The sequence below is a fragment of the Marmota marmota genome, unplaced genomic scaffold (assembly GCF_001458135.2).
Source record: "Marmota marmota marmota unplaced genomic scaffold, marMar, whole genome shotgun sequence".
NCBI classification, from domain to species: Eukaryota; Metazoa; Chordata; class Mammalia; order Rodentia; family Sciuridae; genus Marmota; species Marmota marmota.
In genome coordinates this window covers 14,159,810-14,183,060 of record NW_026000211.1, presented here as the reverse complement: position 1 = coordinate 14,183,060, position 23,251 = coordinate 14,159,810, and the positions used below count along the sequence as shown (strand labels likewise).

Here is a 23,251-nt window from a genome sequence, read left to right as displayed (position 1 = left end):
CATGATGATCAGAAAAAACAGAGAGAGAGAGAGAGAGAGAGAGAGAGAGAGAGAGAGAGAGAGACACTTCACTTGCCAGATACAAAATATATGCCCCAAAGCCATGCCCCCAATGCCCACCTTCTCCAGCCATACCCGACCCACCTTCAGTTACCACTCAGTTAATTCACTGATTGGGTTAAGGTTTCAAAACCCAATCATTTCTCCTGTAAACCTTCTTGCATTGTCTCAGACATGAGCTTTTGGGGGATGCCTCACATTCAAACCATATCAGTATCCCTGTCTGTCTTCTCCTTTCTCTTTATCTCTCTCATCGCCCTCCCTCCCCACCCCCAAATCTCCTCCTGACCCATTTTTCCTTCCAGTTTCAGGTCTGTCTTACCAACTTCACATCAAAGGTGGAAGACTTTCTTTGGTTTAAACGACAAGCCCATACATTTAAAATAGTAGGAGGAGCAGAATTTTAGTTCCCCGAAGTCAGAGGCATGTTTTTGTCCCCCAGGATATCTTGGGTCTATATACATTGGTGAAGTTTTCTCTAAATAATAGCAGTCTCCTCTGGGGGTTCATGTGTCTCCTGATTCAGTAGGTCATCTTCCAGATAACTCATCTCTCTACATTGTAACCTCCACCCAGGTCCTAAAGCAACTAAGAAAATGTGGTCTTGACGCAGAGGCCATACTAGGGCTAGAACAAAGTTACACATATAAAATACATATCATAGGAAAATATGTTTCATTAAAACATTTAAGTTAAAATGTGAAATTTCCCTTTGGGCAAGGTCAGATATGATAGAATTGTGTCGATTTCATAGATTCAACCTCAGACATATACCCCAAGTCCAGTTAGAAGGTCATTCAGTGATTAAAGTTGAACCACATCAGCTTACATTAAGTTTTGTGATCCTAAAAATTGCAGATTTCTAATTTGTAATTTTTTAAATACTTTTTTATTTGTGGATGGGCCTTAATTTTATTTATTCATTTATTTATAAGTGCTGCTGAGAATCAAACTCAGTGCCTCACATATGCTAGGCAAGCACTCTACCACTGAGCTACAAACGCAGCTCCTAATTTCTAATTTCTAAATCCAAAATATCCCATTAGCCATATAACAATGCTAGAATACAAATGAAAATGTTTACCAAAAGTAGAATCTAGAAACAATTGAATTAGATGCCATAATTCCTTTATCATTAGGTCCCACGGCATTTGGTTTTGGTTCTCATCTTTTGGTAGAATTCTAAAACTTATGTCTATTTTTTTTTCAAAATTGTTTTTGGTTTAATAAATTAAATGTACTCAAAGAGAAATATAGACTCACCAGGAGTTGGTATTGCAGGAAACACAAGGTGAGAAGACAAAATTAATGGAGATCAAGTGTGTTCAATTGTGCAAGAGGCCCACCGCTCCTGTGCTCTGGTGCACACCATTATTTTTCACCTTCAGGCTGCTCCTCCTCACATGATTCCTGTCACCTCTAATGCCCTCTCCTCTCTGCCTGTCCAAATGTCACTTCTGGAGTCCTGAATCTTTTCGTGATGTCTTCTTCAATTACTCTATCTGATATGTCATCTTGTCTTCCTCGAAGTCTCTAAATACTGTTTATGCTAATTCCTTCATTAGGTTAATTAATTTATATATTTTATTAGTTCTGATACTCTATGTATATTTTGATCCTCCTATTTGCTTTGGGCTACCTCAAATGTTGTTAGGATCAGAGGTGGGACTTGAGGACCTATTATTAAAACATAACAGGTATGATCTCTCTACTTTTAAGAACCTACATAATACAAGTCAATATAAATATTCAAATCTTTTGACACTAAAACATAGAGAGTGTAAGAACAAGGGATCATAAATAGATTATAAGAATACTGTTTGTTTCTTATTCATTATGTGTTTAAAAAAAAAAAAAAGTTTTACCAAAAGAAGATAAGAGGGTGTTGAATCACATCCATTTAACCAGGTAAGAGAGTAGAGGGGTTTAAATTCCAGGTTTTGGCAAAGCAGGCAAAATAAGAACTTATCATCAGGTATTGAGAAAAGTAGTAGATAGGAACAGTCCAAAGTGACACCAAGTACTGTGGAATGGGAGAAGTCACAAGAGGTAGTAAGGATTTGATTTAGGAGGAAAGCATCAGTTTAGTATTATTATAAGGGTGATTTCCACTCTCAGTTTCTGTTGAGATGCCCCATGGCTGCAAAAGATGGGATGTGATGAGTTGGTCCATAAGATGGGCTCCATATGTTTTCATTATGTACTGAACTGGTGAAGAGACACCCAATTTAACATAACCTATAGGCCAGAATCGAATTTGAGGTGATATAAAGGGGGAAGTGGATGGTTGCCTGAAGGAGCAGATCACACCCACATAAGACCTTGAACCTGGGAGAAATCAATAAAGCCCTGTGGGTGCGGAGACCAGGAGGGAGCCAAGCTGGGGTCCATAATAAATATCAGTGGGAGCAGAAGAGAAAACAATATGAAAGAAAGACGAAAGCTATCAAAGAAATAATAAGAAAAACAGTAAGGGATGATTTCAGAGGAGGGAATTTCAGAGAAGCGATTAAGCAGAAATGAAATCAGCTGAGCCAAAATGACAAAAAAAGACCATGTTGAACAAGAACTAATAGCTACTGTGATATTTTGCAGAAAAAGGGGTCAGTGAAAATCTTTCCAAAAATAAACCTTATAAGGGGGAGGGGGGAGTCTGATTGTTAGAATATATGCTTTGGGGAAGGGGATTGCAGTATTGAAAGTGAAGGCAACTTTATTTTAAAGAATACCTCCTTTTACAAAGAATGATTAGACACAAGCTACTTCCATTGAGTCAGATGCTCTCCCTGAGAGTAACTTAGGCACTTCTAGAGCTACATTAATCTTTTTCGGTCCCTGGAGCACCATTAAGTACAGGCAGCAGTAATTTACTAAATTGCATACTCGAAGCCTGAAAGAGTTAATGCGGCTCCAAAAGTGCCTAACATTTACCCAGGGAGTAATTTACACACTGGAAGCATCTGGCTGAATATGGATTCAATTGTTTACTGTACTGTGGGTCTCACCGAAAGGAGGTCACATGCTTTCTCTTATTGAAAAGTTCTGGGGAACAATTTCTTTCATTTAAAAAATATGCACCTACTGCCACATTTTCCTCTGGTAATCTGTTTTCATAGCACTAAAAGGGAAAGATGTTGCAAGAAATAAACTCAGATTCTTTGATTTGCCAAAGCAAACAACTTTATTGTAATTTCACCTTTGTTACCTGACGGTTTGGGGTTTACAGGGTTGAAGTGGTACTGAGAAACCAGTAGATTTGGGAACTGTCTTTATTTCCTCTCTGGAAGAGGTCATTCTGTCAATTTGTACAAATGTTTGTATTTTACCACTTGGCGTGCTGGAATACTTTAATGTATGCCTTTTAATAAAGAGTAGAAGAATAGCACGACATTCACACGTGAATCAATGCCAAGTTATTCTCAGCCAGTGTGCATCAGTAAGCATGTCCAGGATTGCTCAAATGTCAGCAGAAACCTATGAGTAGGTATCCATTTAAAAAAAAAAATTCCTTCTGCATGTTATCTGCCCACCATCCTGAACAGTATGTTATAGAAAGAGAAGGAGTGCTCACATGAAAAGATCTTGTGAACTAAGAGAAGGGATATCAATAAATAAACAAGTACAAATAAAAATTTAGACTTTATGGGATATATTTTTGAGATAGCTTTCAACTACCAGGACAATGATACTGTTTCCAGATACCCAAAGCTTACATCTCAAATGGCTACATTTGCAATCAAAGTCTTCTGTCTCAGCAACAGAAAGGTGTGATCCTTTTTATTAATACTATATCCATTTTCTTAGAAACAATAGAAATAATAATTCTTATAGTTGCTTTTTTAAAATCCAGTCTCCCTATTTAGGTCAAAGTTCATTTTACCCATGCATAAAAATTATTAAATACAGTAACTGATATAAGCAGAAGTTGTAACATTTAGAGAATTTGATTTTTTAAATGATTTTTTATTATTAATTATATGTCCTATATAATATCCTATTTCCATTTACTAGTCTATGTGCACTGGGACTGATATTTTTCACATAAAATAATATTTATTCTTTACACCTACTTAGAAAAATGTTATACAGAAATAGAGAACACCGATGAATTCAGTTTTAATATAATGAACTCTTTTCAAAAATCCCAAATCTTTGTACTCTCTAGCTGTGCTATTTTTTTTTTCAAATGAAATGTTTTTAAAATGTGGTAAGATGCTCCCTTGATCTCTACTCTTTGAAAAGAGAAATCATTTTTTTCACTCTGATTTTCCTACTCATATGAGTTTTAAATTTTTACGTAAGTGTGAGTCTGCTCTTCAATGATGGAATAATGCACCCCGTTGCTACGCTCACTCTTCCCACCCCCACTTCTCCCTTGGTCCCCTTTTTTTCTATGGGTCTCTTAAAGCTTCCTGGAGTCTCTTTAATCCTCCTCAGCTCTTTGCATTTTTCTCTGATCTCAGAACAGTTACACAGCACCACTTCATTCCTGACAGCCCTTGGGCCACCATCTCTCCCTTTGACTCGTTCTATTGCTAATATGTTGTATTTAATATGAATGCAAGTAAATAAATGTATGCACAAAAATTATTGCAGCATTTACCATATCTGCATGTTCCTTTCACCATAAAATCTAAAGCAATTTTTAGAAAATGTGTGCCTATAACAGTGCTATCAAATAATAAGGGCAGAAATAGTATTACTTCTGTTGTATGGATTTTTTTTTTTAATTTTCAGCAAGAATGAAAAAAAAAATGGTTGTTTTTCCTCTCTAGACTTTTCATAAGTTGTCCTACTCTGCTTTGAATCATGCATTATTATTTACTCATATTATGTGTACGTTTCATTTCTTTGTGTGTTTGGGGAAAAAAAGCCCTTTTGCAAAGGAGTATAAACCGTATATTATATGCCCATTAACCTAAAGCCAAAAGTGGCAGAGTAGCATGTTCTAAAGCAAAGTAATCTCTAGTAAATTATGGACTAACAATATTTGGAATAGCTATGACATTAACACACTGAGGCATGCATTTTACAAGAAATGCCAAATTCACATAGGTTTTTATGGCTTGCTTTTTGACTAAAAAGAGCTGTGTGTGTGTGTGTGTGTGTGTGTGTTTCTTTGAATGAAAGAAATGAATCTGACTATGAACATATACGTTGCTATATGAAAGTAAAAATAGTTCGCCTGAGAGATAAGGGAGAAATCTTAGAACAGAGAAGCAGAATTATACTGGGAAGGAGAGACTACTATACAATGGCTGCACTGGCCAATAGTGTCCGCTGCTAATGAGAAGCCATGAGATACAATATTTAAGAGAAGAGAAAAAGGAAGTACTCCTTCACTCTTCCCTGTCCTGGCTCTTCACCTGAATTGCAGCTCATCTCCCTCAGAAGGGTGGTGATACCAGAGTACAAAAAGTCTATACTCTAGCACTTTGAAAAATTCCATGATAGTAAAAGAATTTATATAATTGCATGATTTTATACTTTTCTTAAAAGAAAAGTATCAAACACATTTTTAAATTTCATGCCCCCCAGAACATCACATACCCCCTGGAAGCATTCCAAGCTTTTATTGTAACAAATCGGCTGGTTCCCACAGAGAAAAAACAATAGACTGATGTAGGCATCTGAGGACACCATGTACTTTTTATCTGCAAGAAGCTGAGACTGCTTGACTGATATCATTAATCATCACTAGGTAAAATAATCCTCATCTCTGAAATAGGTAGAGATTATTCTCTTAGTTTTATGAATCAGGGGAATGGATCATAGTTTTAAAGGCTCACCAAAAACCCATTCTCAGGGCTGGGTGTGGCTCGGTGGTACAGCACTTGCCTAGCATGTTTGAGGCACTGGGTTTGATTCTCAACATCTCCTAAAAAATAAACAAATAAAATAAAATAAAGGTATTGTGTCCATCTATAACTAAAAAATATATATAATTTTTGAAGAAAACTATTCTCAGAGCCAGCAAAGATTCTCATATCTAAGTCCTAAATCTATGCACCACCCACTGTTGCTTTAATTTCTGCATAAGCAGAACAATGAGAGTCAACCTCACTTTGGATAATAGGTGTGTCCCAGAAAAATGCTTGCAAATTGAATTTTTGTCAGGCAAATTTGCATTCTAAAAAAAATGAGCAATGCAAAGAAACCAACTGATGTATTTTTTCATAACATAAACAATCCTTTTACAATGTGAACAACACTCCATCATTTGTCTATTTTACAACTTTAGAGTATGATCTAATGGGTTTTTTATTTTTTTTAAGTAAGTGCAGCCTTTCATTCAATACTTTCCCCATGGCTCTTCTTGGCAAGGTCTTCTCTCCTCTTTCTCCAACTGCTCTAATGATTTGCACACTTTTCTTTCATCTTCTGTACATTTTTCACATGCCTCACTCACAAACTGAGCCAATAGTTCTGGCTCCACCCAAATACTTGACAAGACCCACCGGCAAAACCAAGATGCACAGATCGGACAGACTACACATTCACAATATTTTATTAGGACTAGCTGGCAGAAAGACTGTTGATTACAATTTCTTTTAACTAAAGCACTTTTCAGAGTGGTTCTTTTACAGCTTTTCCATCTTCCTAATCTCTGCCACCCTCTTATTTCCACTTGTTTTTGCTCCAATCAAATGAAAACAACAGATTTCCCTCACTCTTCCTCTCCTGTGCTTCAAGGGTGTTCATTTCAGCTCATTTCTCCTTCTTTTTTTTCATGAAGAATGGATGTTCCCACTGTTTTCCGGGGGCAACTTTGTGTCTTTGCAAGAAGCTGAGACTGCTTGACTGATGTCATTAATATCTTAATTTTTATTATGTTTTCAAAATAGCTAATAACCTTTTCCAAATCCACTGAGTTTTATCCTTAGGATCAGTCTCCATGTTAGTCAATTTTGTGACACCATGACAAAATATGTGAAATAAAAATTTAGAAGAGGAAAAATTTATATGGACTCATGGTTTTAGTCCATGTTCAGCTGGCTCCATTGCTTTGGGTCTGAGACAAGCTAGAACACCATGGTGGAAAGATGTAGTAGACCATGAGTGTTCAGCTCATGTCAACTGGGGAGCAGGGACAAAGTGGGTACTGAGGAGGAGAAGAACTACCTTTCTAGGGCATGCCCCTAGTAATTTACTTCCACCAACTAGGTCCCACCACCTACAGTTTCTACTGCCTCCCTAGAATGCCATCAGCTATGAATTTCATCCATTGATGAGGTCAGAGCTGGGTCTGGTAACTTCCCAAGAGACCCACCTCTGAATACACAGCTACACTAGGGACCAATCCTTTAACACATGAGACTTTGGTGGACATTTCAGATCCAAATCATGACAACCTCCATGACCCCTCTTCAATAGTTTTCTAAACATTCACTGTTCCAACATAGACTATTGTGGGATGTTTGGTTTCCACTGTCTCCAACCATGTGCTCTCGCCCTCCTTCACAATGCACTCTCACTTCTCTTTATCATCTACGTGTAAATTCTCAAGATCTTGGTTTTATTCTCTTTTCCTCTGTATGCCTTCTTACATATCCTACCTAGGGCTACAAAAATCCCATAAGATTAATAATGTACGTAGGAAACTATGTGCAGTCATTAAATTGTGATATAAATATACATCAATAGACACAGAGGGGTGCTATTTGCATAGCATTTAATGGAAAAATAGAATAAATGCTACAAAGAAATTTGCCAAAATATGAATAGCATTTATGGAGCACTCATGGAATAGGTATATTTTAATTTTTTCCTAACTTTTTACAGTGTCCATAACCCCTAAATTTATATCTGCAATTATATTTTTCTGGGAGACTGAACAGAATATAAAAACCAACCCACCCAAAAGAAAACTCATCAAATTGTACCTGAACCTGGTTCCCCTCTAGTGTTTCCTGTTTTACCATTGACTTCAATCTACCTTTTTATTGTTTCCTGTTTTGCCCTCCATCTGCTTTTCCAGCCATTTCTACATGTATGCTCTGACCAAGATCATAGAGTTAGGAAGTGGCAAATCGAGAATTTGAATCAAGGCTGTCGGACTCCAAATGTCTTGCTCATACCATGGTCCTCTGGCAATCAGGAAACGTGAACAAAGCTTCCTTTGCAATTGTGTGAGGGAATCCAACAAGATGAAAAACCAACGGAGCCCCTAAGAGAGGGATAAAAGGCTGCTCCCCCTCTTCATCCTACACTACACCTGACTGTAGTGCTAAACAATCTTTTTCTCAGTTTGATACAGATTCAAAGGAATTGTGCTTCCCAGTTTCTCTGGTTGACAATCCTTTTACACAGCCTTGACCATTATTCACTTGATCCACGTGGCCACAGGTTACAACTGAAACGTGAATAACTAGAAACCGGCTCTCTCTAAATATGCACGTGGTGCTGTCCTTCAGCTTGCCATTTAAGATGCAGAACTCCAGCAGAATCGCTTTTGGGTTTAGTTATTTTTCTAAATTTCTGTCAGACAACAGCACAAGGAAAATGTCACAGCTGAAGTACACATTTCCAGTTCCATTTAACGTAACAGTGCTTAGAAGATATATATATATATATATATAATAGGCATACACACACACACACACATACACACATAGCAGGAAGTGACAATATTCAAGCAGACTAACCAAGGGCGGAAGAAGGGCATGAACCCCTTTGTGTAAGGCACTGATAAACAAGCATGGGAAGGAACCTAGACATATCATTGGTAGGAAGTAGAGAATAGTAAGCTGAAGAAAGTGGGGGGGGCAAGGAGAAATGGAAACATGGGTAGCTTAGTAATTAAATGGGGTAGGGGGTTAAACAAGGAAATGGATTTAAAAAAAAAAAGAGAGTCAAAAGAAATTAAAACTCCCAGCCCAATTTCCAAAAGAAATAGGATCTCTCCCTAGCTCCTTGTCCTCGTGCCCTGGTATCTCTGCAGCCTACCTATCTCATTTCATCTAACTCCATCCTTCACTATCGTATCTTTTTACTTCTTGAACTTCCTGATGTTCTCTAATTCCTTTCACTGTATTTTATTTTGCCTGTATCCTATTTCCTGCTGTGCCATCATTATCACAGCCCAGTTCTCTCCACATAATATATCATTTTAAATCAGTCTCCTCTGATCATCATTCTCTCCTAGCAACACCTTACCTATCGCTTTTGCTAATCCTCTGCTAAGTTGCTGTTCGCCCATTTGAGGTTTCAGTTCACCAGCTGCACCTTCTGCTTCTTCTGCCCTTGACTAATGCAGTCTGTAAAAACTATTTTTTTTTTACTCTTAAAGCCAAGAACAGTACTGTTGCTGCCACTTCTCTTGTTGAATAGAAGAAAAAGAAGAAGATGATGGTGGTGGTGGAATTATTATCCAACATTAATTGAATGCAATGATGTACCAGATACTGTTCTACATATTTTACATGGAAATTATCCACTTAAACCTCACAGTCTCCTTCCAACATGGTGCCATAATTGTTCCCAGTTTACAAAAGAATAAAGTGACATATAGATATACTAAGTGACTTGCCCAAAGCCATGTGACTGCTCTTGTTGCTAAGACTATAATGATTTATTTGATATCCAGTAGAAGCCTGCTTTTATTTCCGCACAGTGTCCTTTCTTGGGGAAACTGTGAACAAGTTTATCTGTAGTGAATTGAAGTGCCAGACATACCTCTCTCAGCCAAAACCAGATCAGTACCCTAAAACTATGCACATCAAGAGTTTCCTAATTTGAGGCTGTTTCCTGCCCATTTGTCCCTGTAGTAGTTAAGACATCTTTTTTTACCCTCTTTTTTTTTTTTTTTTTTTTTTTGAGATTCTTAATTCTATTGCATCGATCCTGAACTTAAGACCCTCAAATATCATGCTGGTGTTCATTGACTTAGTGAATATTTACCAAGGGCCAGTCATTGTGCTGACTCCATTGGACAGGACGGGCAAAGCTCCCTCAAGGAGATCAGAGTGAAGCAGACCAGGGCAGCCGTGATGAGAGCACTGTGTAACGAAGGACAATTTCCAGGAAAAGGCAAGCACCCAGAAACCCACAGGGACAGGACACTGGATGGAGATGGTGCATCTCTCTGTCCTAGGAATGAAGAAGGGTAGAAGCAGATGGGGACAGTGTTTACATGGGAGCTGTGTCTGTATTTGGAGAATCTGGCTTTAGGGCTGTAAAAAGACTCACTCCTAGGCATGGAGTGATGTAGCAAGAAGGAGAAAGTACCTATCAGCAAGTGTGAACTGGATAAAAACTGGTTCACAAGTCATTAAAAAAAAAAAACTTTAGAAATTTTATTTAGCATATCTGTAAAGCCACTTTCACAGTTTTCAAAAAACTAATTCTAAAAGCTCAGTTCACTTCCATCTTGGTTTAATCAGGTTTATTTTCTTTTAATTATTCCTAAGTTTTATGGTATTGTTGATATAGAAAGATTAATGTGAGGCCAAACCGGCTGTCTATGCACATAAAACGAAAGAACTACACTGTAATCAATCAGTTTACATTAGCTATTCTGATTATTAGTGATTACCAATCTGCTTTCATGCAACTATTGGTATTAACTCACCAGAATGTTCTGAATGCATAGATCTAACCCATCACAAAGACCTGCTTTGTGATGTTTGATTTGAAAATTCAACAGCTGAGTGACTAGAAACACTGAGGAGTAGATTGGTCTTAATTAGATATAATTTGATATGTAGATAAATATTTTCAGAAGAGACATGGTAATCTTACTAGTTTCAGATAGAGTGCTAAAAACCAGGCTGAGTGTTCTGTAGGAGGAGTCTTGCTTTATTGAACCTACAAAAATAATTTATTATCAATTATCAATATTTTCAAAGTCTAATCAAGGATAACGCTGCTTATTGCACATGCAAATATCTCTTTTAGTATGCAATGTATAGAGCTAGACAGCTACAAAGGGTGGTTCTTTCTGGCTTATATTTTTCCTCTATAAAATGCATATTCTATTAAAGTATGCTGTTGAAGCTTAATCCAGCCTAATCACACATAATAATTAATAAAAAAATTTAAGTATTCTTGTCAATATAGTTATTAAACAATTGGAAAAAGAAAAACATCACTAGCAATGCCTATTCATCTGAAGCAAGCAAGCTGAGAGTGACCATGAATAGATGGCCAGCATTCAGCTAAGGACACAATTCTTAGAACCTGTGCCTCATTCCAAGTTGTCCTGGCTTCAGTTATTTTTTAATTCCTTGCATAGCAATCCGGTATCTTCAATCTGATTGAATAAACAAATACCATATTCCAGTCATCAGATTTACAGAAAAAAAACTAAAGCTGTATGACTTTGTACCTGAAAAAAAAAATTACTATCCTAAAGCCCAGCTACCAAACCTACGGGAGTGATGTAGAGCAACTCTAAAGCCACAGGGGAGAATTGTGTGTAAAATCCCACTTAACTGGTTTTTCCCTTTGGGTTAATGTTGTATAGTAATAAGCAGCAGGCAAGGAGGTTTTATCGATAGATTGCTGCTGCTAACAGGAGCCGACCAACTGCCTCCTCCCTGATGATTACAACCAAAGGAACCTGAAAAATGACAAACAAATAATAATAAATAAACATTGATATTGAACCATAGCATTCGCCTTAGAGAGCCAAGCAGACAATGTGAAAGAAACAAACAAAAAAAGCAAAATATCTCTATCATTGGATGGCACTATTGACAGGAAACAGGCTCACAAAATGCTTTTAAGAGATGCAGGCAGATAACAAAGCAGCATAAAGTAGATTATTTTGTATGGTAAAAATGCTTTATGAATAAAATAAACTAGAAAATATTCAGCAAATAGTTAACAATATTTTGTTATCTCTGGGACAGGATTCCATGTGTATGGGGCAGGCTTTTCTGTATTTTCTAAAAAGGCAGCATTAATCACGAATTCTTTACATAAATAGGAGATAATCTTAAAACAAAAGCACATACAAATTAAATGAAGTATTTGACCAAAAAAAAAAATTGTCTCATGTAAGAAGAGAACATATGCTCCTCTAAAGTTGAATTTCTTATTAATGAAAATATTGTTTCTTTCCAACCTTTCGTTTTGAACTGATGAATCGCCTCCCCTCCTAGCAGATAGGAGCAAAAATTGATGGAGCCCGTTTTGTGCTTTTGGCTTTCATATGAGTCGGCCTTGCTTGCCTTTTCCATTTCAGTGATCATGGTGGCCAGAGCAGTGGAAATAAGTTATGTAAAAGGTTTCTGCCTCGTTGTTGTTTTAATTAATCTGGGTCCCTGAATGACACACAGACTTAATCGGGTGGTATGGAACCTGTCGCTGTTAAGTAATTGGTTTGAACCCAAAGGCAGGTTGTGATCAAAAGTTGTCACTGTCCAATGGATACTCATTGGCCCATGTGAAATGGGTTGGTGGTCTCAGTCTAATTCCTTGTGGACCAGTGTCAGTCTCATGAAAAGCATTACCTAAAGTAGCCCTAATTGGTTGACATTCTCAGCATGAAAGAGTGAATAAAGAGATTGAAATATAAAATAGCCTTCAAACTTTGGCTAAAGATGGATACACACGATGCAGCATTGAATGGGGTTACTCCTGTTGTCAGTCATGACACTGTCATGGAAAGACAAGAGTCCATTACCAGAGATTTTTAAACCAATTCCTATGTTCATAAACAGTGCAAGCTAAACCTAAGGAAACTGAAACTTTTGTAGACCTCTAAAATCCTTTGACTTACCCCTCACAATCCTGCTTTTTACTCAGATATCTCTAGGGAAATTTGAGCAAAAATATTTTACCAAAAGGCAACAGGCTGAAACTGACTCTGCTAAACCTTTAAAAAATTCTCAAATGGAGATCTAGCTTCATTATTACCAAACAGTGTGTGTTCATCACTTTAATTATAGGAAAAATCGATAGGGCATATAAAAGTACGTGGCATATTTTACCTGACATTTGTGCTTGTTCGCTTTATTAAGCATGCCTTTCTGAGCAGAAATAACAGGCTAGAATTTACCAAAAGGCACAGCCTAAGAGAGCAAAGATTTTCTCTTGCACTCAATTTATCTCCTATATGATGTCTTTACCATTTCAAATAACATGTTTTTAGTAAACTAACATGAAAACAAATTAAAAAGGCAATAATGGATGCATTTTCCCATTAGTGCAACCAGGCAGATTACTAATTCACAAATATTGAAACTAGCACTGATGGAGATGAATGAATTTCTCATCATTTAATAATGTAAATCACACAAACAGCAGAGACGTCCAGTAACTCGTGGCACTAGAAGAACGCCAACAGATAGATGCAATGTTGATAGAGCTTTTTATCTTGTTGATTTATTCAGCATCTTTTCTGCCTTTTACAATAGTTATTCTTTACTGCATTATCTCTTAACCTTTTATGAGTTTTAAATATATACTTTCTTCTAAAGAAGACAGGTGCCTGGAATTATGGTAGCCAAATTTTGCAAGTTAATAATTTTATTTTTTTATAAAGTGTATTTTGATCGGCAACACATTGGGGAGACAACAGCTGTTTTAGATGTGTAATAAACATGACTAGAAGCATTTTTCAAAAACTATTGTACAAAAAAAGCTGGCAACATCACTTTATCACATAAAAAATGGGGGAAACGCAAACCTATTTTCAAAGAAAAAAATATCCAATGGATATCCTTACATCTAGAACTTATTGTCAGATAAAATGTACTACTTAAGACATAGTTTAAATGGCTCTATAATTCCAAACTTCTACCATGAAGCTTCATTAAAGTATATAAATTAGTACTACTGTCAGAGATGGCATTAAGTATTCAATAAGAGTAGACTTAATGCAATTAATAGCAATTAAAATTATACTTTTATGATGTCAGCCACCAGCATTGTAAAGACATAATTGCCTGTAAGGACTTTTGTACCATATTTATCCTCTAAAACTGTCCAATTTATATGAAAAATGCCAAAAACATATCCCATATGGGTACCATTATCTTCTCGGATTTTTAGAAGTAATCTGTCTTATCCAGCATGTGCACATTAGGCTAATTTGCTTTAATTAGTTTTTTTCTCATTTTGTTAATAGGCATGTTGATGTTAAGTTTTTATTTCGGAGGTACAGATGCTAACTTCACTCATTATGTCCCTATTAAGGGGTCAGTATACTTTGTGATAAGCTGGACTTATCCACTTATAGCATCACTCTCCAAAATATCATATGATATAGTGTATCGAACATTAAAAACTATATTGCTGTTATAGTAATAGTGAGCAACTTGAATTCTAGCTAATTAATTACTAGTTGAATATGAAAGAATAGTTTCACTGTTTCTGCTGTGGCAAGGCACTTCTGTATGGACATAATAAATTAGATAAACTAATGAACTGATTTCAGAAACATAGTCATTTGTGACTCCTCAAAGCATTCATAAGAATTACCATGAATGCATTCCCGGGTTTTGCATTTTAAGCCAGGAGGCATCCAAAATAAGAAACTCTTTTATTTCCTGGATTCAATCATAGTCCATACCTCAAACCTCAAAGACATTTCATAAAAGTTAATATATTAAAATAATTCTATTAATTATTATTGGTTATCTCATCTGTAAAATTTTCTAATGCCAAACTGCTATAAAGAAAAATAATTATGTATATGCAAAGAGCAAAACATATAATTAACATTTTTCCCTATTAGTTTTCTGAGGACAGAAATTTTTTATGCAAGAATTTTAAAGGTTGAACAGAGTCCTCTGATGAAACTTAGAAGACTTAGGGAAGATATTAAGGGTGGGTATATTTTTCCCTCACTAGATGTTTAGCTCCAGATTTATATATATGCCTTTATATCTGAAAGACATTTCTTGTATTCATATACTTATTTTTCTCAGTTTATTTTAAATGTTTTTCTCTATTTGTGTTCTCATCAAGAAACCAACGATAAAAACTGTATAATCTTATAACATTGCAATAAAGTCATAGGATTGATTTAAAATCTGAAAACCTTATATGCTTTGAAATGCAATGTTTTACAACTAGCAATAAAACAATTATCAAGTTAGTTCAGGTCAGTATCTTTTAGGAAATTGCACAAAAGTCCCAAGTGAGTGGTAGCAGGGGTAGTTAAGGAAGTAAGAGTTAAATCATTCAGATGTCTTCAAATAGGAGAGACAATATAGTTTAAATACATAATTATTTTAGGGAAGTCATGTTATATATTTATTATTTTATTTCCAACATAGAAATATATCTGTCCGTTAAAAGGCATACTCTCTCGATAGTATTCAAAAGAGTTGAGTAGCTCGTTGAAACACTGTTGTTTTGCTTTATTGTGCTTTGGGTTTTAGTAAGCTCAATTTGTACCCTATAAGGCTTGAATTGTTTTCTTCAGGCAGCCAATAGTTGTATTGATAAGACCCATAAATTGACCATTTTCGTGTAACTAAGTGAAATAATTAAGAAATCAAAATTGAAAGAAGTAAAAACTCAATTGCATAATTCATCCTTTTTAACTATTAGTCTCCAAGATTAAAGCAGCTTTCACAAGCAAGAATGTTTAGCTAATGAAAAAACAGACTAAATAACAGAAAGTAGAATAAATTAGGATGTAATAGTCCTTCACAGCCTATCACGTAAGCTTTTCAGATACAATTTGAATGTAACAAGTTCTTCTCTATTCCTTTGTCTCAGTTGTATTATAAAACATAGTGATTACTATGCCCTGGAATTGAATTACTTTTGTTTACATTTAGTTTCTTATTTCTAAGAAAAACACAAGGAATTACACGTCAGCCTTTGTCCCATTTCTACAGTTAACGTACACTCTTAAGTCAATTGTTCAATAACAATAGAACGAGTGCTGGAAAGAGAGAATGTGGGAAAATGTATCCGTGAAAGCAACTTGGTGACAAAAATGGAAGCACAATATTTTGCAAATTGGAATTATCAATATTTGCAAATTGGAATCTGTGTGTATTCTAAAAAGCATTTATATGGAAGATGGCTGTTTAGGTATATGATTTTCCATTGAATTACTATAAACAATTATCCTAAGCTTAACCAAAAATGTAATCGAACTCTGAAACAATAATCTGTGTTTGTGTGTGGAGAAAGTGGGTGTACTCTTTTTTGTTCTCTTTTCTTGAGCACTTGCTATAGATTAGTCTTTGTGTTCAGTATTTATACCCATTTACAATCCGATGGGATAAATGTCACAGTTATGTCTGCTTTATAGATAACAAAATAGTTATGTATTTTGAGATTCAAAATTGGGTCATTTATTTATTTTCTCAGACTTATAGGCATTTGCTGCCATCTCTTCTCATGGGTTCCAGATGTTCTCTCAGTGAACTAAGATTTGGTTCCCACCATGACATCTCACTTAGGCTGCCTTTGCTCTCTTAAAGAGCCCCAGACCCTAAAATGGACTCCCATCTTCCTCACGCAAGTACAATAACCGAGAGCAGCTGGTCGCATCTGGGGATCAAGAGGAAAGCCTTGTGTTAGTGGTTATGGTTGCTATTGATTGTGCATCTTCTACAGTATTCCAGGGAAACCAGGGACACTATGGTAAAAACAGAATTTCTGCCTTGAAACTTACCTTTTCCCATGGTTAGAAAGACAAGCATAAAAACAAATAAGACAATTTTCAGAACACTGACAGTGCTCTGAAAATAAAAGGATGACGTGAACAGTGGGCACAGGGAGAGCAGTAGGAGAAGCAATCAGCTTTGGCAAGTAGAGTTAGGGAAAACTTCCCAAGCAGATAGAGGGCTTTTGACCTGAGATGGAATGATGGAGAACCATTCCAAGATCTGGAAGGAGCAGTGTAAAAGCTGAAAACATCCAGCACACAGACTCTGGGAAGCCAGAGTCTAGCAATTTAAGAAGGAAGGAAGGAAGGGAGGGAGGGAGGGAAAGAAAGAAATCCAGGAGAGTGAAAGAGAAGAAGTGGAGGAAACCAAGTCGAGGAAGCAGCAGTTGTGGAGCATTCTTAGGGAAGAGGTGCAGACTTGACCAGATTCAGTGTTTCCCCATCATTCTGTCTGCTGAGTGGAGAATGTATCACAGAGCATGGCTCAGAAAGGCATGAAAAAGTGAAGCTGAGAAACAACTCTGACTTGCTTCAAGGTATTCTAGCAGCACATATGTGCTTGGGTGCATTTTGAAGAATAAAGAGAAATCAATGGGACTTAATGCACTGGACATGAGATCAAGGGTAACCACTATGTTTGTGGTATGAGGAACTGGGTTTGGGGTGGTGGTATTAACTAGGAAGAAGATTCTCTCTGGGAAGTGGCTGTTTGGACTGGCTCTTGAAGAGTGAATTATGATAGGGTAACACACAATCTGTAGATGACTGGTAGTCCACCAACTTGTCTTGGTAACCAGAGAAGTTTTGATACAAAGAAGTCATCACTGCATGGAATTCTAGCCATTGCAGTAGTGAAGTAAAAACTATAGGGTAGGCTATAGGGTTGGGTTTTATATAGATTTTGGAGAGAATGATGTTAGAGATGTCATGATTACTATGTGCATCAACCCTACCTACTTTTCAGATTTTTCACTGAATCTACTTCAAACATCATGAATTGTCTAATGTCTGTAGTTGATTTTGTTTTTTGTTTTTTTGTTTTTGTTTTTCACAAATTCACTTTGAGGGGCAAAACTATAGCCTCCTAAAAGTGACAAGATCCACTTGCTGTATGCAGCTCTGTTTAAACCGCTGCTACAAGAAACAGCGATTCTTAGGTTGAAATACAAGTCTAGTTAATTACTAAATAGCTGACCTTTATTGGTGTCCAGGAAAGCAAAGGTGACAATGGCCATTTCATATTGGTGGGTTATTTTTACAAACCAGTCTGAGGCTGGCTATGCTCATGCGATGCCTTTCAATGGAGAAGTAAGCACAGACCACCTAAACAGGTAAGAGGATATATATGTACATGTGCTTGTTTGGTAGTCCTAAAGGGACGTCAAGAGGAGGGTTCATATATAATATCATGAGATCATTCTTGGCCTGATATTCTCCCAGTGGGGATACAGATGCCAAGGACTCTCTCTCTTAAAAAGATATTCCATTTCTTGAAAGGCTCTATCAAAACACCAGGCAGGAGAGAAATAGTACTGATGCATGTTTGCCAAAAGCATGATGGCAAAGGGTAAGATCAGTGACTGACTGATGAAGTGTCTCACTGAGATAATTCACAGCCTGAGGACTCATTGCTGGGTACTTTAGTACTGACCCTGGTGGAATGTGACATAATGTGTCATTGGCTATGTATTCCCCAGTTTGCTTATCTACAAAATGAAGACAGTAATGCTCACCTACTCCATAGGAGTCTAATTGTAAGACTAATTCTTTAAAAGAACTGAGTTATTTTCAAGCACACGCACAAAAAATAAGCTACTTTTATTGCTGCAAGAACAGGACTTGTAAACTTGTTTAAACAATTATATTAATTTACTTAGTCTTAATTGAAAAGTTATGTATGGTTTCACAATCTCATCAGGGCCAGAAGATTCTTACTGATTCTTATAGTTAAAGGAATGATAGGCAAAATAAAAGACAACTGGTTTCTATGACAGTTCTTTATGCAGTATTGCTCTTTGCCACTAAAATTCTTTTGATCACTGAAGAGCTGTGTGATATATAATGAGTTTCTATTCTCATGAACACCTGATGAGAATCATTGTCACTTCCAAATTTATGGCCCTTTTTAAAATCATGCACAGAATGCAAAAGTTTTTATTAGCTGATGATTGCCTACTGACCCATGTGTTAATTGAGAGTGATTGTGCTCCTCTGGTAATGACTTTCCCAACCAAAAAGGGATCATGCTCACAGTAGTATTTAGATGAACATCATCTGCAGAGGCCAATGTCGAAGAAAATGAAAGAATAATGAACAAGAAGCTCAAAAGGCTGAGCAATTAGGCTTTGTTCTCTCCTGTCCCTAAATCCATCATGGATTCCAAGCTGTCTTACAAAGAGAAAAAATTGTTTCCCTAGACCCTAACCAGGAATCAAGACCAAACAGAACCTAAATAGCTGAACTGGATAACCTCTCTCCAATTTATGGTGTGTAATTAACTGCCTACCTCCCTAATAAGTAATTCCTCAATTGCCCAGTTTCTGGGAGACTACTTAAGCCAGACCTGTCAACACAATCCCACCCCGGATGTTGAGATCAATTCCCCCATATGACCTCCCCAGAATAGCTCAGAATTCGCCAGGCACTCAATCATCATTAACCACTCGGGTTCGAACTGCTGCCCTGGCTCCAAGAACCCTGTTTATCTTCTTTACTGTGAAACGGCTGCAGCCCTCCCGAGGTATCTTGATGCAGCCTAACTACTACTTTGGATGTAGACTTTTTATCAGGCTGCTCTGCTTAGATCTACCTCTGTGAGTTTGGGCAAGATAATAAACTCCTTTGAACTTCAGTGGTTCCTCCCCCTCCCCCAATGTAAAATGGTCATAATAAAACATCATTCACCTCTGGAAGGATTTGAAACATTACACATAAAGCAGCTAGCAGAGCAATTTGGCTCATGGTTAAGTGCTAGTTGCTCTTCCAGTTTCTATGGACATGGTTTTGATTTCCTGAGTCCTTCCCTTTAATCCCAGATTTTGAGCCCTATAACAATTGCCAGATTTTCCTGGCACCAACAATCTTGTCTCTCCTCCTCCTGTTACAGAATATGCTGGATTTCATTTACCATTTCATATTTCTCTTTTACAATAAAGAGACTTTGTGAACTTGGGGGTGAGCTTGAAAAGAAAAAAAAAATCAAGACTCAAAGACTAGATGGGTGCTCCTAGGTGTGTCAAGTTATCCTAGAGTGTCCAAGACGTAGACAGAGCAAAGTAACACAGCAGGCAAGTTCCAGGATCATCCTGAAGAAGTGTCTGTCGTGATTAATCTGCACCCTCCATTTCTTAGACATTTCAGAAGAACCTGCTTCACCATTGACTTTTAGGTGACTGACTGTGGATGAGAAAGAATGTTACACATATACAAAACTTGTGAAGCAAGTACTTCTCCAGAACAGAGTTAGCATGGTAACATTCCCGCAGTAATCAAAGTTTGTCTTATTCATATGTCAAAGTAAATATGTAGCAGGAAAGATACCAAATATTATACCATACATCAACAGTCAAATAAAACTTCCGGAATTCTTTAGTAGTAAAAGAGATACAATCTTCTTCAAAATTACAAGTCCAGATCAGAAAAAAAAGTTAAATGGATGTTTTACTATTATGGAAATGGTAATGGTAACAGAACAATTCTTTGTTCAAGACAGGATCGAAGGAAGAATTCATTTTCCACCTTAAATTGGCTCCCCCAATTTTGATATAAATTCATTGTGGAAAACAGCAGCAGTTCATTAACTCCTGGCAACTTTATGCTTATTAAGTATTTAATGAGTTTAACCTTTATGTTAAATATAAAATAATAATACCTTCCAAACCTGCACAAACTTCAGGAATTTTAATTTGGTCAAAATTTAGTCTGTGTTCTAGCTTTGGATCGTCCACCTCCCATCAACTGGTTTTATGGTGTCTCTTGCACTGCAGTCCATTAGATGGGATTATTTCATTTCCAAAGACTGTTTTTACATGGGCTATGTAGCTGTTCAGTGAAATATAATCCAACTCAGTCCCTTCTGCATCCAATAAAATCGTCAGTCTGTGTTGGGGGAGCAATCATTGAAATGATGAAATAGCAGTAGTGCTGAAAATAAGCAATGGAAAATTCTGCAAAAGCTAAAATTATACCACAGGGACCTCCTTGATCACCATAGCCCTTCTCTGGCGGAGAAGCGGTTCTCCCTGAGAATTGAGAACCTGTCCTTTGAAAGGAAACCATTCTTGGGCGGTCACATCGCCTTCCAGGGGAGCACTCTCTGTGACTCTTTCCAGTATTTATAAGGTGGTGTCCACTTAGCCCTTTCATGATCTCCAGGATTTTCTCTTGCTTTGAGGTGATAGGCAATCAGAGATATTTGGTTCAATGGATGAATTGTCATGAACATGGGGCACACACATGGTCACAGGTCACCCTTAAAATCTTTTAATCAGTACAAGAATAGGTATTAGAATAAATACAGAAAAACAATATATTTTAAAAGTCTAAACTATACCTTGCTTCATCTAAGAAAATGGGTGTCTACGGCCAGTCTGGGAGGAGTGGAAGGTTATTGTTTGCTGAATTAGAAAAAAGGCGTAACAGAAAAATCAGTGATAAATTCGACTTTGTTCAAGCTCTGTGTTAAACCCAAAAGACCATTATCTTGAGTTGATTAGGGAGAACAGGTTGAAGGGTTACTGACTATATAATAAGGGAGCCTAAAATAATAATTTTGAACATGAAAGTTGAAAACAAGAAAAATACCAGGAATGTTTTGAAGAATTAAATCAAAGTGGGCTGAGGGCTGACCAAACCTGAAGAAAGCACTTTTCTTTTTCAAAAAATAAAAAATAAATCATGCAATATAGAACAAACCATAAAAATCTTATTTGTTCTAAAGCTTCAGATCTACCACCACCACCACCCACCAGGGTGGTGGATGTTTAAACCCCTGTCTAAAATGTCTCACTTTCATCCTGTTACATAACCTGCTCTTGGTCACCAGTTTAGCATTCGGTAGTTCAAATGTAAAATATTTTCCCTAGCTTAATGAGTCTTGGTTTTTAAATATAAAAAGAAAAGAAAAACTATAAAATTGGCTATACCTCCAAGAAAGAAAATAACACAGCAAGTATGGGTGGTCTTCTGAAACTACCATTTGTCTTGGCATAAAAAGAAGTGCTCTCTGTTCCCTACTTCTTTCTTCACAAGTATAGAAGTTGAATGTGAATGAATTTCTCTGAGCTTCAGTTTCTCTGTCTATTAAATGGAGCCTGACTCAGCTTCAATGTGGTATATCACACTGAGTTCCTGTTCAGTCACTAACCAAACAAGATAGAAAACCAAAACTTCCTTGTGAAGGTTGTTCCCTGTAGCAGCTATAATGACACTTTCAAACCAGTATTGTACCACTTAGTAAATTATACCTTCCATACACAACTATGTTTGCTACTTGTTTATTCTGAAAAAAGAAAAAAATAAATACAATCATCATGGCAAATACCTGAGGAACTACCTTGGGCATTTAGAGAACTGAGTTGTATGTCTCTAAAGTGCATTGAGTTCCTTAAAAGAAAGTTGTCATATATTTATACTTGATAAAAGTTTAGAAAGAATAGCAACATATAAAAAGAGAAAAACAGACTTTTTAAAGACTCTTTCAGTGAATTTTATTCTATATGCAAGACTTAAAGTATTTCTAAAGGACAAAAAAAAAAAAGAAATTAGACGAAGCTGATTGACTCATCAATTGCAGCTATAAATTCTATAGATCACTCAGGATAGGAAGCTGCATTATATTTACAATACTATAAAATTCACATACAAATAAAGAAGCTTTCTGAAAAGGATTTAAATGCCATTAATGTTTTCCAAAATACCAATCAAACTTGTTGTCTTGCCTGTCTTTGTTTTTGACTTATCAAGGAGAAAAGTTTATCACCTTCCCATTTATATTAGAAGAAATATATAAATGTCTCAGAAAGCAATCTCAACTCATTTATATTAGACCTCTGCTAGAAATAAACTCCTTTAAAATAGAGCAGGTCCCTCCTTCCCCCCAAGAGACAAAGCATGTTTACTTTACCTTATTTATTGGCATTTCACTAGCCACTGAAATGTAGGAAACTCCCCATGAAGCTAGACAGAGCAGGTAAAGATCAGGAGCTCAGATAATCATTGGAGATAGAAGGAGAGCAGGATTCTCCATTTAGGTAAAGTTCATAGCTTACTACCAAGGATGTCTGTCACCCCCGTGGCTTGGGAGGCTGAGGCAAGAGGATTATAAGTTCAAATCCAGCCCCAGCAATTTAGTGAGGCCCTAAGCAACTTAGCAAGACCCTGTCTCAAAATAAAAACTGAAAAATGGCTGGAGATATGGCTCTATGGTCAATGGTTAATCACCCCTGGGTTCAATCTCCAGTACTAAAAAAAAAAGAAAAAAAAATCATAGCTAGCTGACAGTTATGGTCTTTGTGGCTCCTTTTTCTTTCCATCTCACTAACCTTTATATTGAATTAGATCTGGCCTCTCATTAGACTCTTCCTTTTTTTTTTTTTTTTTTTTTTTTTTTTT

The 23,251-nt window shown here is 36.6% G+C and overlaps 1 protein-coding gene and 1 non-coding gene across 6 annotated transcripts in view; one reads left to right on the top strand and one right to left on the bottom strand.

Moving 5' to 3' along the window:
* Tenm3 (teneurin transmembrane protein 3) overlaps positions 1-23,251 on the top strand; it is a 2,471,519-nt gene that overhangs the window by 1,732,546 nt on the left and 715,722 nt on the right. The gene's annotated exons all lie outside the window — the stretch shown is intronic.
* Positions 17,676-17,809, bottom strand: LOC125612905. The gene has a single exon (XR_007343392.1). It is a non-coding gene; the product is annotated as a small nucleolar RNA SNORA68 (small nucleolar RNA).